Genomic DNA, 13579 nt, shown 5'->3' on the forward strand with positions numbered 1-13579 from the left:
ATTTGATGAATTTTTTGTTAACATATTCTCCGCCATTATCAAATCTTAGCTTAAGAATTTGATGTCCAGATTGTTTTTCAAGAAAGGCCCTAAAGGCCAAGAACATGTTAAATACTTCACTCTTGAATTTTGAGAAGTATACCCAAGTGCGTTTGGAGAAATCATCAATGAAAGTTAAGAAATACTTGTAGCCAGAGAATGAAACAACTGGAAGTGGACCACATAAATCACTATGTACAAGCTGTAAAGGGGTTGAGGCATGCCAAGAGGCACATTTTTCAAAACTATCCCGATAATTTTTTTCGAGTACACGTCCGGAACAAACACCATCTCTACAAGACACCATTGGAAGACCTGTCACCATATTTTCTTTACATAGATTCTGAAGGGAGCGATAGCTTGAGTGACCAAAACGCTCATGCCAAAGTTCGTTCACTTCATCAATATGAGCAACAAATATCGAGGGAAGATTTGATGACCCAAATTTGTTAAGCTTATACAACCTTGTAGAATCATCAGCAATGCCAGTAGCTAAAATCTGTCTAGGATCTTTTAGGTCCTTAATTACAACATCGTGAGGTGAAAATTCAACGATTTTACCTTCACCTGAATGATTTATCTGATATATAGATAGAAGGTTGCAAGATAAGGTTGGAACACATAATACATCATTAAATTGACCATTGTCTATATGAACAGTTCCAGTCCCTACAACACTAAGAGATCTATCATCACCAACATATATATTTTTGGTGTTACAATCATTTAAAGAAGAAAACATCACTTTGTTTTTGGCCATGTGATAAGAAGCTCCAAAATCAATGAGCCACTCATGAGATTTAGAAGAAGAAGATACATTTAGTGCATATCTAGACCGAGATGTTTGACAACCACATGTAGAAAGTGTTATTTCTGAATATGAAGTTGAAGTTGAAGAGTGCTCCAAATGGATGTTATTCTTCTTCATTACTGCTTCCAAGGCTTCCATCTTCTTAAAGAATTTGGATTCTAAGTGGCCATCTTGATTACGAAAGTGGCAATGTCTATCAATCTTCTTGCCTTTGTTTTTATTTGCCTTATCATTTTGTTGAAATGATTTTTCATTTTGAGACTGAAATTGCTTAGTACCCTTGTTTGGTTTAGGACCATTCTTTTTAGGATACAACTTCTTAGGATTCTTTGAATTTGGTTGCTGCTGGATGACTAAGGCTTTCGTAGAAGAGTTTCCAAGATTAAGAAGACTAAGGTGTAAGAGTTTTTCTTGTTCTCTTATTATAGAATCACAAAAGGCATCAAAGGAAGGGGACTTGTAGTCTTGTCCTTGAGAAATGAAGGCTTCTCTTGTAAAATGGAAGGTGGAAACAAACACAGAGTGGGCTAGTCCCAACTTAGTAAGAATGGAATAGATAAGGTTACCATCTTCTTTCTTAACCTTAACACCTTCCAAGAGAAGTCTAAGGGTCTTGAACTTGCACAAAAAATCTTCAATGGAAGAAAAATTATTGGGGTCCTATGTAAGCAACTCATTTTCGAGTTGATGGGCTCTAAATTCATTTTTAATTCCAAAAACTTTAGTGATCTGTTTCATTGTTTCATTAAGAGTATCAAGTTCTGCAATATGGAATCTAAGGTCTGGAGAAATAGACATCCCTATCAACCCATGTGCTTGATCTTGCCTATTTTCCCATTTGGTTGCCTTATCTTCATCTTTTGGTTTCGTTTCTTGGTCTAAGGCTATTCTGTAAAGACCTTTACATCTAAGTAAATCCACAATGTAGGACCACCATTGGAAGTGGTTGGTGCTGTCAAGAATAACTTGGCATGGACTTTCCATTTTAACAGAAATTGAAGCTATAGATGCTGAAAATAAGTGTTTCAATGGAAAGATCTCGAAAAATTAGGCTGATTAAAAAAAGCGGCTCTCAAAACGGCTTCCGTATAAAGAAGTTATGGATTTTTGAAGAAAAGTTGCAGATGCCGACGAAGTGCGGAAATGTGCGAAAATGAACGATAATGTTATATTTTAAAAAAAAACCGCCCCCTTTCCAAACTTAATCTAATTAACTCACTTTTAAAAAAAAAATTATATCACTCACTTTTATAAATATGTGAAAGTCACTTTTACAATGGTACTTTATGAGCTACCCACTAAATTGTAGCTTAAATAAAAGATAAAGAGACTTTAGAATTATAAGTGACTCACCTTTTATAATGGGTGAGAACACTTTTACATAAAGTAACTTTAAAACATAAGTTACATGTGTTTTTTGAAAAGTAACTCAATAAAAAGAAAGACTTGAACTCAAGACCTCTATTCTCATAAAGTAACTTTGGACCAAGTGAGCCAGTTTAAAAGGTTAGTAACTTTTAGAAAAGAGGAAGGGAGTTTTTTTTTTTTAAGTCACTGAACCTTCAGGCTGCGTGCTTACTTGAGAAAGCTCTTTTTTGCCTACAAAACAAAAACCACAAAACCCAAAACGGACATACAAAAAAAACAAGCCTTATGATTTGAAGTTAGCTTTACCTGGAAACTAACAATTTTCCTCAATGTTTCTGATTTTCAGAGATCACACTAAGGCGCGGTGAAAAACAACATATGCATACAAAAAAAAAAATTCTTTTCTATTTTTGATTTGCCAAGATCACACAGAGTCGCAGGGCAAAGAGAATACGTAGAAATGAAAGGTGTAGATCTGGTAATAAAAACAAAGAGATAAATAAATCGAAATAAACAGAGAGAAAATAACTAGAAACTACAAATAAACATTGTATACCTCCATATCTTAAAAATGACGTAGCTAGGGCTACCAGAAACATTTTCACATGAAACGAAAGGGGTTCCTCACTAGAACAGATGCTCCTAACACAATAGAGTATCCCTCTCGGACCGGAAGCAGCCAGAAACAATTGATCTAGGAAACGACAGTCGGATGCAATTCTACCGGCTTCAGATTTTGATCACCAACGAATGCGGCCCTCAACTTGGCTCTGATACCATGTAGGAATTTACAGGATAAGTTCCTTAGAAAGAACACCAAAGGACACCGCTCACAAAGAGATCACAGATCAATACACCAGCATTCTTGACATGGTTAAAGCCCTCAAAGAGGGAAACAGTCCACGATCTGAGCCAACGTGGCCACTTCAAGTAATTTATTAATAAAAGAATGAAAATTTACATAATCTTATTTCATAAATGGTTACCCTACAAATGACCCTCCATGCTCTTTAAATAGAGATCATGGACCAATCGGGTGTTAAGCCACGGATCAAGTGTCAGTAATACCGAGGAGAGAATGAACCATCAGATTGTAAGTTACAAAAGTATATAGTAAAGAAACACACTTTACCTAACTCTACACTAGACCAAGTTATGCTTAACTATTTCCTATGTATCGAAATATCCTAAAAGAATGTTGTTATCTTACAGATTGACCTCCAGAAGGCATATGACTACCTATTTTGGGGCTTTCTCTGGCTTGTCCTCAACAAAATCGGATTGCGACCCAGATGTGTTGATTGGATTATGGCTTGTGTGGATAATGTCAACTACGTTGTTATCATAAATGGGTATCCAACAAAATTTTTCCATGCTGGCCAGGGTCTTTGATAGGGATGCTCCCTCTCCCCACTACTATTCATCCTAACGATGGATAGTTTAAGTTTTCATATTAAAAAAGCAGTTCTGGAGGACCAATTTGAGCCACTGAAGATGGGAAATAACATCAGCATTTCTCATAATCTCTTTGTCAACGATATTCTCATCATGGGTATGCTCTGTCATTTTTCTTGGTTATGTCTCTTTCACATTTTCAGTAGATTTGCTAATACTTTTGGCTTGCATATGAATGTTAACAAATCTGTCTTATATCATGGACAATTTGACTTGGAGACTATTTCATATATCAAAGGTTTATTTGGCGTTGAGGCAATGCAAATACAAAATGGTTTGAAATACCTTGAATATCATTGCAAACCCTCTTGCTACAAATCGTTGATTGGCAATGGCTTGTGTTAGGATATTCCGACACATAGGAAATAGTTAAGTATAACTTGGTCTAGTATAGAGTTAGGTAAAGTGTGTTTCTTTACTATGTACATTTTTTAACTTACAATCCGACAGTCACGATATGTAGTGATCCGACGGTTCATTCTCTCCTCGGTATTACCGACACTTGATCCGTGGCTTAACACCCGATTGGTCCATGATCTCTATTTAAAGAGGATGGAGGGTCATTTGTAGGTTAACCGTTCATGAGAGAACCTTATGTAAATTTTCATTCTTTTATTAATAAATTGCCTGAAGTGGCCGCGTTGGCTCAGGTCGTGGATGGTTTCCCTCTTTGAGGGTTTTAACCACGTCAAAAGTACTGGTGTATTGATCTGTGATCTGTTTGTGAGCGGTGTCCTTTGGTGTTTTTTCTGAGGAACTTACCCTGTAAATTCCTACATGGTATCAGAGCTATTTGAGGGTTGTGTCCATTGGTGATCCAAATCTGAAACCGGTAGAACTGCATCCAACTGCCGTTTCCTAGATCTACTATTTTTGACTGCTTTCGGGCCGAGAGGACTGCTCTATTGTGTTGGGAGCATCTGTTCCAGTGAGGAACCCATTTCGTTTCACGCGAAAAGGTTTCCGGTAGCCCTAGCTGTGTCATTTTTAAGATCTGGAGGTATACAGTGTTTATTTGCAGTTTACAGTTATTTTCTCTCTGTTTATTTCGGTTTCGGTTTATTTAGTTTTTTTTTTATAACCGGATCTATACCTTTCATTTCTACGTATGCTCTTTGCCCCGTGACTCTTTGCGATCTGGGCAAATCAGAAACAGAAAGGAAGGATTTTTCTCACACATATGCTCTTTTCCGCTGCGCCTTAGTGTGATTGAGGAAAATATTTATTTTCTGGCTAAAGCTAACTTCGAGCCGCAAGGTTCATTTTTTTTGTATTTCCATGTTGGGTTTTGTGTTTTTTGTTTTGTAGGGAAAAAGCACTTTCTCAAAGCAAGCACGCAACCCAAAGCTCCCCCCCCCCCCCCTCTCTCTCTCTCTCAAACTTTTTGTATAGCTCACTCGGTCCAAAGCTAATTTATGAGAGTAGAGGTCTTGAGTTAAAATCTCCTTTTTGTGGGGGCAGATTTTTCATTTCCGCATATTCCCGCACTTCGTCGACAACTTCATAATTTTTTTTTCAAAAAGCCATAACTTCTTCATCCGGAAGCCGTTTTCAGAACTGTTTTTTTTGAAACAGCCTAATTTTTCGAGATCTTTCCATTGGAACACTTAGTTTCAGCATCTATAGCTTTAGTTTCTATTAAAATGGAAATTCCATGCCAAGTTATTCTTGACAGCACCAACTACTTCCAATGGTGGTCCTAGATTGTGGATTTACTTAGAAGTAAAGGTATTTACAGAATAGCCTCAGGCTAAGAGACAAAACCGAAAGATGAAGATAAGGCAGCTAAATGGGAAAATAAGCAAGACCAAGCACGTGGGTTGATAGGGATGTCTATTTCTCCAGATCTTAGATTCCATATTGCAGAACTTGATGCTCCTGATGAAGCAATGAAACAGATTACTAAAGTCTTTGGAATTAAAAATGAACTTAGAGCCCATCAACTTGAAAATGAGTTGCTTACATTGGACCCCAATAATTTTTCTTGCATTGAAGATTTTTTGTCCAAGTTGAAGACCCTTAGACTTCTCTTGGAAGGTGTTAAGGTTAAGAAAGAAGATAGTAACCTTATCTATTCCATTCTTACTAAGTTGGGACCAGCCTACTCTGTGTTTGTTTCCACCTTCCATTCTACAAGAGAAGCCTTCATTTCTCAAGGACAAGACTACAAGTCCCCTTCCTTTGATTCTTTTTGTGATTCTTTAATAAGAGAAAAAGAAAAACTCTTACACCTTGGTCTTCTTAATCTTCGAAACTCTTCTAAGAAAGCGTTAGCCACCCAACAGCAACCAAATCCAAAGAATCCTAAGAAGTTGTATCCTAAAAAGAATGGTCCTAAGCAATTTCAGCCTCAAAATGAAAAATCATTTCAACAAAATGATAAGACAAATAAAAACAAAGGGAAGAAGGCTGATAGACATTGCAACTTTTGTAATCGAGATGGCCACTTAGAATCCAAATGCTTTAAGAAGATGGAAGCCTTGGAAGCAACAATGAAGAAGCATAACATCCATTTGGAGCACTCTTCAACTTCAACTTCATCTTCAGGAATGGCACTTTCTGCATGTGGTTGTCAAGCATCTCGGTATGGTTATGCACTAAATGTATCTTCTTCTTCTCATTCTCATGAGTGGCTCATTGATTCTGGAGCTTCTTATCACATGGCCAAAAACAAAGCCATGTTTTCTTCTTTAAATGATTGTAACACCAAAAATATATATGTTGGTGATGATAGATCTCTTAGTGTTGTAGGGACTGGAACTGTTCATATAGACAATGGTCAATTTAATGATGTATTATGTGTTCCAACCTTATCTTGCAACCTTCTATCTGTATATCAGATAACTCATTCAGGTGAAAGTAAAATCGTTGAATTTTCACCTCACGATGTTGTAATTAAGGACATAAGAGATCCTAGACAGATTTTAGCTACTGGCATTGCTGATGATTCTACAAGGTTGTATAAGTTTCACAACTTTGGATCATCAAATATTCCCTCAGTATTTGTTGCTCATAATGATGAAGTGAGCAAACTTTGGCATGAGCAATTTGGTCACTTAAACTATCGCTCTCTTTAGAATCTATGTAAAGAAAATATGGTGACAGGTCTTCCAATGGTATCTTGCAGAGATGGTGTTTGTTCCGGATGTGTACTCGAAAAACATCATCGGGACAGTTTTGAAAAACGTGCCTCTTGGCATGCCTCAGCCCCTTTACAGCTCGTGCATAGTGATTTATGTGGTCCACTTCCAGTTGTTTCCTTCTCTGGCTACAAGAATTTCTTAACTTTCATTGATGATTTCTCCAGACGCACTTGGGTATACTTCTTAAAACTCAAGAGGGAAGTATTTAACATGTTCTTGGCCTTTAAGGCCTTTGTTGAAAAACAATCTGGACATCAAATTCTTAAGCTAATATCTGATAATGGCGGAGAATATGTTAACAACAAATTCATCAACTTTTGCACTGAGAATGGAATTCAAATGCAACATACTGTTCCATATACTCCACAACAAAATGGTGTAGCTGAAAGGAAGAATCGCACCTTAAAGGAAATGGCTAATTGTATGCTTCAATCTAAAGGACTTAATCTTAATTATTGGGCAGAAGCAATTAACTGTGCAAATTACATAATAAATCACACTCCTACTAAGGTTTTAAAGAATATCACTCCAGAAGAAGCATGGAGCTCAATTAAACCAGATGTAAGTCACTTTTGTGTTTTTGGAAGTGAAGCATGGGCCCATATTCCAGATGAGAAACATAAAGCTTTAGAACCTAAGAGTGAAAAATGTATATTTTTTGGATATTATGAAGATGTCAAAGGATATAGACTTATTCCACTTAAGTCCAAAAATGTTATCATTAGAAGAGATGTAAAGTTTGCTGAAAATATATCGGCCTACGAGCCTAGTTCGGCGGATGTGCCACCTCTCCCTATCTCTTCTACTTTTGAAAATATTTCTTCTTCAGATGATGAAAGCAAGGATGAAAATCCTCCCCCACCTTCTCAGGATCTTGCTTCAGCTCCTCAGCTTCCAAAATGGGTCCGTGCTACTCGAGATGCAGCAGGTGATCTTGCCGGTGATCCTACAGATCAGCGACTTACACGTTCTCAGTTTGATAAAGCCTCTTCTTTACTGGCTCAAGCTTCAGTGAATTATGATCCTAACACCTTTGCAGAAGCTTCAGGCCATCCAGATTGGGAAGCAGCTATGAATAAAGAATATCATTCATTATTGGCAAATGATACATCGAATCTTGTTCCTCTACCAAAGCGACGAAAACTTGTTAGATGCAAATGGGTTTACAGAACCAAGTATGGACCAGATGGGAAAGTTGATAAACGTAAAGCTCGTCTTGTTGCTAAGGGTTTTTCACAAGTTGAAGGCATTGACTACACTGAAACCTTCTCCCCTGTTGCCAAAATGAGCTCTATCCGCCTTGTTTTTTCCCTTGCTGCCTCTTTCAAATGGAAAGTCCATCAGATGGATGTTAAATCTGCCTTCTTGCATGGGGACTTGCATGAAGAAATCTATATGGAACAACCTATTGGCTTTATACAAACAGACTCCAGCCTTGTATGTCGGCTTAAGAAATCCCTTTATGGTCTCAAGCAAGCTCCTCGAGCTTGGTATGCCAAAATGGATAACTTTCTTTTAGAAAATAGCTTTTCTAGGTGTCATTCTAGCAATACTGTCTACACCAAGAAAGTGGGCAAGTCTCTTATCATTCTTGTTCTTTATGTTGATGATCTTATCCTGACTGGTAGTGATCCCAACCTTATAAACCATGTGAAGTCTAGCCTTAAAAGGAAGTTTGAAATGATAGACTTAGGACACTTACATTATTTTCTTGGTCTTCAAGTCTTGCAATCCAAGGAAGGTATTTCCCTTTCCCAGTCCAAGTATGCTTGTGATATTCTACGCCATTTTCACATGGAAGAATGTAAGGCAGCCCCTTCTCCCTTTCAGTCTGGAGTCAAACTTTCAGTCACTTGTTGATCCGGATTTAAACAGGAACGCAACAAATTACAGAGATAACCATATAAACAAAGATGCAGCGGAAATAATACTTCATTTCATTAATGGAAAATACTGAAATATGCTTACAACCAGAAATGGAAATGAACCAGCTAGGGCGATGGTAGCTTATCTCTGAGAAGATATGTGATGGCTACATGCCTCTGAACTGTGTTACAATGAGGCTCGAAGGCCTATTTATTGTCGAGAAACAATGGAAAACCCTTAACATTCCAAAACCTAACCCTAGGAGATGAGACGCCAAACTGTGGGCCCCGTTTGGGGGTAAGTTGGTACATCAACTTCCCGGGGTCGTAAGTTTGGCATATGATCTCCGTTTGACGCGTACAATAGCTCATTAGAAAGATCTATCCGAGCACTATCATTGTTGGAATGGGCAACATCGGTCCATTCCATGGACCGATGTTGCCCCCGGATTCCCCAAAAAACGTCGTTTAGGGCCTCAAAACGGCTCCGGAAGTTCAGGACCCGAAAAACTGCTAAAAATAGTAAGTTGTGCTACAATTAAGGAAACTGAAAATGCTGAGAAAGACAATGGTGGGGGTCCAGGTGGACTTGGCAAGTGGCCACCAATATCCACCTGGATCATTCCTCCCCCCTTAGGAAGCAATGGTCCCCATTGCGTTGAGCTCCTCCATGAGATGAGGAAACTTCTGCTGAACTTGTTCCCTGGTGAGCCACTTGCCCTGCTGAAGGAGTTGGCCTGCTTTGACAACTCGATACAGTTGGATATTCTGTTGGCGAGTGTTCTTGATCTGTGTGTCCATGATCCGATCAGTTGCATCTTGTTCCATGCAATCTAGATTTAATTCTGTGGGTTTGAGCTGTTCTGCAATGTCGGATGTGTCTAGCAATGGTGGAAAGTATGGCCGAAGGCGGTCCACATTGAACACTGGGTGCAGGCCAAGGAATGGGGGAATGCTGAGCTCAAATGCATTATCTCCCATAGCCTTAGTAATGGTGTAAGGACCATATCAGAGTGGTCCCAATTTCTGATAGGCTCCAGTGAGGCGTTCCTTTTGCAAATGCAACCAGACTTTGTCGCCTACCTGAAACTTGTGTGGCACCTGATGTTGATCATGTCGCTGCTTGTACTTGGCATTTGATTTCTCAAGAATGTCATGGACCTGCTGGCGAATATGTTGGATGCGCTCAATGAAGCTGGTGGCCTTATCTGTTTCGGACTGGACATGAGCTGAATTCATGTGAGTAGCTGCAAGTGGCATGGCCACATCAATGGGGCATAGTGGCTGGAATCCCAAACCCACCTGAAAAGGGCTATGGCCAGTGGAGCTGTGAAGAGCTCGGTTGTAGCTGTGCTGAACATAGGGGAGGCTCTCGTCCCATGTGCGTGGATGCTTTGAGTTATACATGCGCAGAATGTGCACAATCATCCTATTGACAACCTCTATCTGGCCATCAGTTTGAGGATGGAAGGCTGTGGACTTCGTGAGTTTGGTGTCCAGCATTGACCAGAGACTGGACCAAAATGTGCTGAGAAACCGACTGTCCCGATCTGAGATGATAGACTGTGGGATCCCAAAGTGCACCCACACTCGTTCAAAGAAGAGTTTAGCAGTGGCTTCTGCTGTGATATTCTTCTTGCAGGCCACCATAATGGCCATCTTTGAGAACCTGTCGACGACCACAAAAACACAGTCATTTCCATGCTTAGTGGAAGGAAGGCCTGACATGTAATCCATGGAGATGGATTCCCAAGGTCGACTAGGGGTAGGCAACGGGGTATAGAGGCCGTGCTTCTTAATGGCCAGTTTGGCAATGGCACAGGCAGTACATGATCGGATGTACTTCCCAATATCCTGTCGAAGATTCGGCCAATAGAAATAATTTTGCAGTACTGCCACTGTTTTCTCGACCCCGAAATGCTCAGCAGCCCGACTATAGTGTGCTTCCCAAATCATCTTGGCACGCTCGCTTGAAGGAACACAAAGGTGATCGAGGTGGCATAATAGGGCATCCTGGAGGTGAAAATCTGCAACCTGCCGACCCTCCAAGAGTGTCTGGTATGTGTGGCCGAATTCTGGGTCGCTTTTTTAGAGAAGTGGCCAATCAGAAGTCTCGTGCCCACAAGAGTTGAGCACGGTGGTTAGCGCCATGATCGGTGGTCGACTGAGGCAATCTGCAACGTTATTGGTGCTGCCCTTTTTATACTTGATATTCAAGTGAAACTGTTGCAGGTATGTAGACCACTTCTGATGGCGATCATTCTGCAATTTCCCTTGGGTCTGTATGAACTGCAGAGGTCGGTGGTCTGTGTGGATGACCGTTTCCTTCCCCAAAATGTAATGCTTCCATTGTCGGCAGGCCTGTACAATGGAATACATCTCTTTATCATAAGTGGGGTACTTCCGAACTGTGTCTGAAAGTGTTTCACTGTGATATGCCACTGGATGTCCATGTTGAGTAAGCACTGCCCCAATAGCATAGTCAGAGGCATCTGTCTCGACCTCAAATGGTTGTTGTAAATCTGGTAACACGAGCACTGGTGCCGTGCAGAGGCGATCCTTCAACTCCCTGAATGCCTTCTGTTGAGATTCAGACCAAAAGAATTTTGCTTTCGCCCCGCCCTTGGTGACTTGACTCAAGGGCCAAGAAATATGAGAAAACCCCAACACAAACCTGCGGTAGAAGTTGGCAAGACCTAGAAAGCTGCAGAGCTCTGTTAGAGTGGTTGGAGAGGGCCAATCCCGAATGACTTGGATCTTGGCTGGATCGACATGCACCCCCTGTTCATCGATGATGTATCCCAGATACTGAACCTGGGTCATGCCAAAAGTGCATTTCTCCAAATTGGCACAGAGCTTGTGTTGCCGCAGTGTTTGGAGAACCTGTCGGATGTGGTGGAGGTGCTCTTCCCAACTCTGGCTGAAGATCAGAATGTCATCCAAGTATACTACTACAAAGGAGTTGGTGAATGGCCGCAAGATGTCATCCATTAGCCTCATAAAGGTGGCAGGAGCATTCGTCAATCCGAAAGGCATGACCAACCATTCGAAGAGGCCCTCCTTAGATTTGAAGGCAGTCTTCCACACATCGGAGGGTTCGATTGGTACCTGGTGATATCCCGACTTCAGGTCGATCTTGCTAAAATATTTCGCCCCCTTTAGTTGGTCTAGGAGGTCATCAATCCGCGGGATCGGGTACCTATTACGGACAGTGATCTTGTTCAGCGCCTGATAGTCAATACAGAGTCTCCACGTCCCATCCTTCTTCTGTACCAACACGATCGGGCTCCCACAGGGCGATGAACTCGGACGGATGTGACCTTTCTGCAGGAGCTCCTGAATCTACCTCTTGATTTCATCGTTCTCCAGAATGGAGCGCCGATAAATTGGTCCATTGGGTAGCGGCGCACCTGGGGTCAGATCGATGGAGTGCTTGACTTGACAGTGCAGAGGAACCCCTGCCGGGGAGGTGAAGATGTCCTCGTACTCTTCCACAATCTTGTCCATCTGTAGTTGTCGTGCAGAGGGGCCCCGTTTGGAGGCCGCGGCCACTGTCTTCTTCTTTACTTGAGGGTGTATCATCAGGAAAACAAATTTCCTGGTTTTGGAAATGATCTTACTGCATTGTTTTGCAGTAATCAAAGAGAGGGCGGCAGGTGGTGCTACCTCTGGTATCCTGAACAACTTATTTCCCAATGTAATAATAACACCACGGGGCCTTGATTCATACACAGCATGTCGCTTCCACAAGTATGGTTGCCCTAGTAATACATCACAAACTTCAAGGGGAGCAATGTCACACAATACCTCATCCGTGAAGGGCTTGATGTTGTATGGAAGGCGACACTGCTGGCTCACGCGAAGATCTCGTCCTTGGTGAAGCCACCCAATGGTGTACGGTTGTGGATGTGCTGTGGTCGGTAAGCCCAACCGCTTCACGACCTCTGCCGAAATGAGGTTCTTTTGACTCCCGCTATCAACAATGAACTGTATCGGGGAGCCCTTTACCCACATCTGGGAGTGGAAGAGACGCTCCTCCTCCTCTGGATCTTCGGGTTCATTTTTCTGGATCTTTGCGGTAGCAACAGTGGCGCTGGGGTCCGCATCAATGATCTGCTTCCCTTTTTCATACCCCTTATCGGGTTCTGACTCAGAGTCGGAACATGCATCTGATTCTGAAACCTTTAGCTCAGCCACCAGTGACTGCTTGGCCCGACACTCACTTGTGTTGTGAGTGGAGCTCTTATGGAACTCGCACCATTTTCCAGTGTCCTTTCTCAGCTTCGCGGCACTGTTCTTTGCTTGCAGCTTCGGCTGGTTGTCCTGGGCTGTCCCACCTTGGCTTTGTCCTTTGTTCTGTGGTTTAGGGGCACCTTTCCCCTGCTTTGAATTCGCAGATCCAAAGTCTCGCTTCTTTTGTTTAAACTTCTGCTCAACCTTGACGACATACCGGTATGCTGCACCGAGCGAGGGGATGTTTAGGAATTGTATTTCTTCCTGGATGTACTTGTGCAAGCAGCCACGGTATTTGAGTATCAAATGTTGCTCCGAATCCTTGATACCCAACTTTGTGCGAAGGGTATGGAAAAGATTGGTGAACTCCGGCACGTCTTGGTCCCTTCCCTGCCGCAGCGTGGTCCACTTTATGTATTCATCCTCATAGCTCCCGACAGGGTAGTACTGCTCCTTGATGGCATCCCGGAACGAATCCCAGGTGGGTGCGGCTGAAAATAGTGAGCCAGTACTTTCATCCTTCTGCTCGCAGTAGGTTTCCCACCAGTCCTTGATGTGGGGGGCTGCTTTGAGGAGAGCAAAAACAATCTTTTCCCGACTCGAAAATTCATGAACAGAAAAATAACCCTCTAACAGATTTAACCATTTATCTACGGCATCTGCGT

Source organism: Pinus tabuliformis, chromosome X, assembly GCF_031772625.1.
Source record: "Pinus tabuliformis cultivar Carrire ecotype Pingquan chromosome X, CPIR1, whole genome shotgun sequence".
NCBI lineage: Eukaryota > Viridiplantae > Streptophyta > Pinopsida > Pinales > Pinaceae > Pinus > Pinus tabuliformis.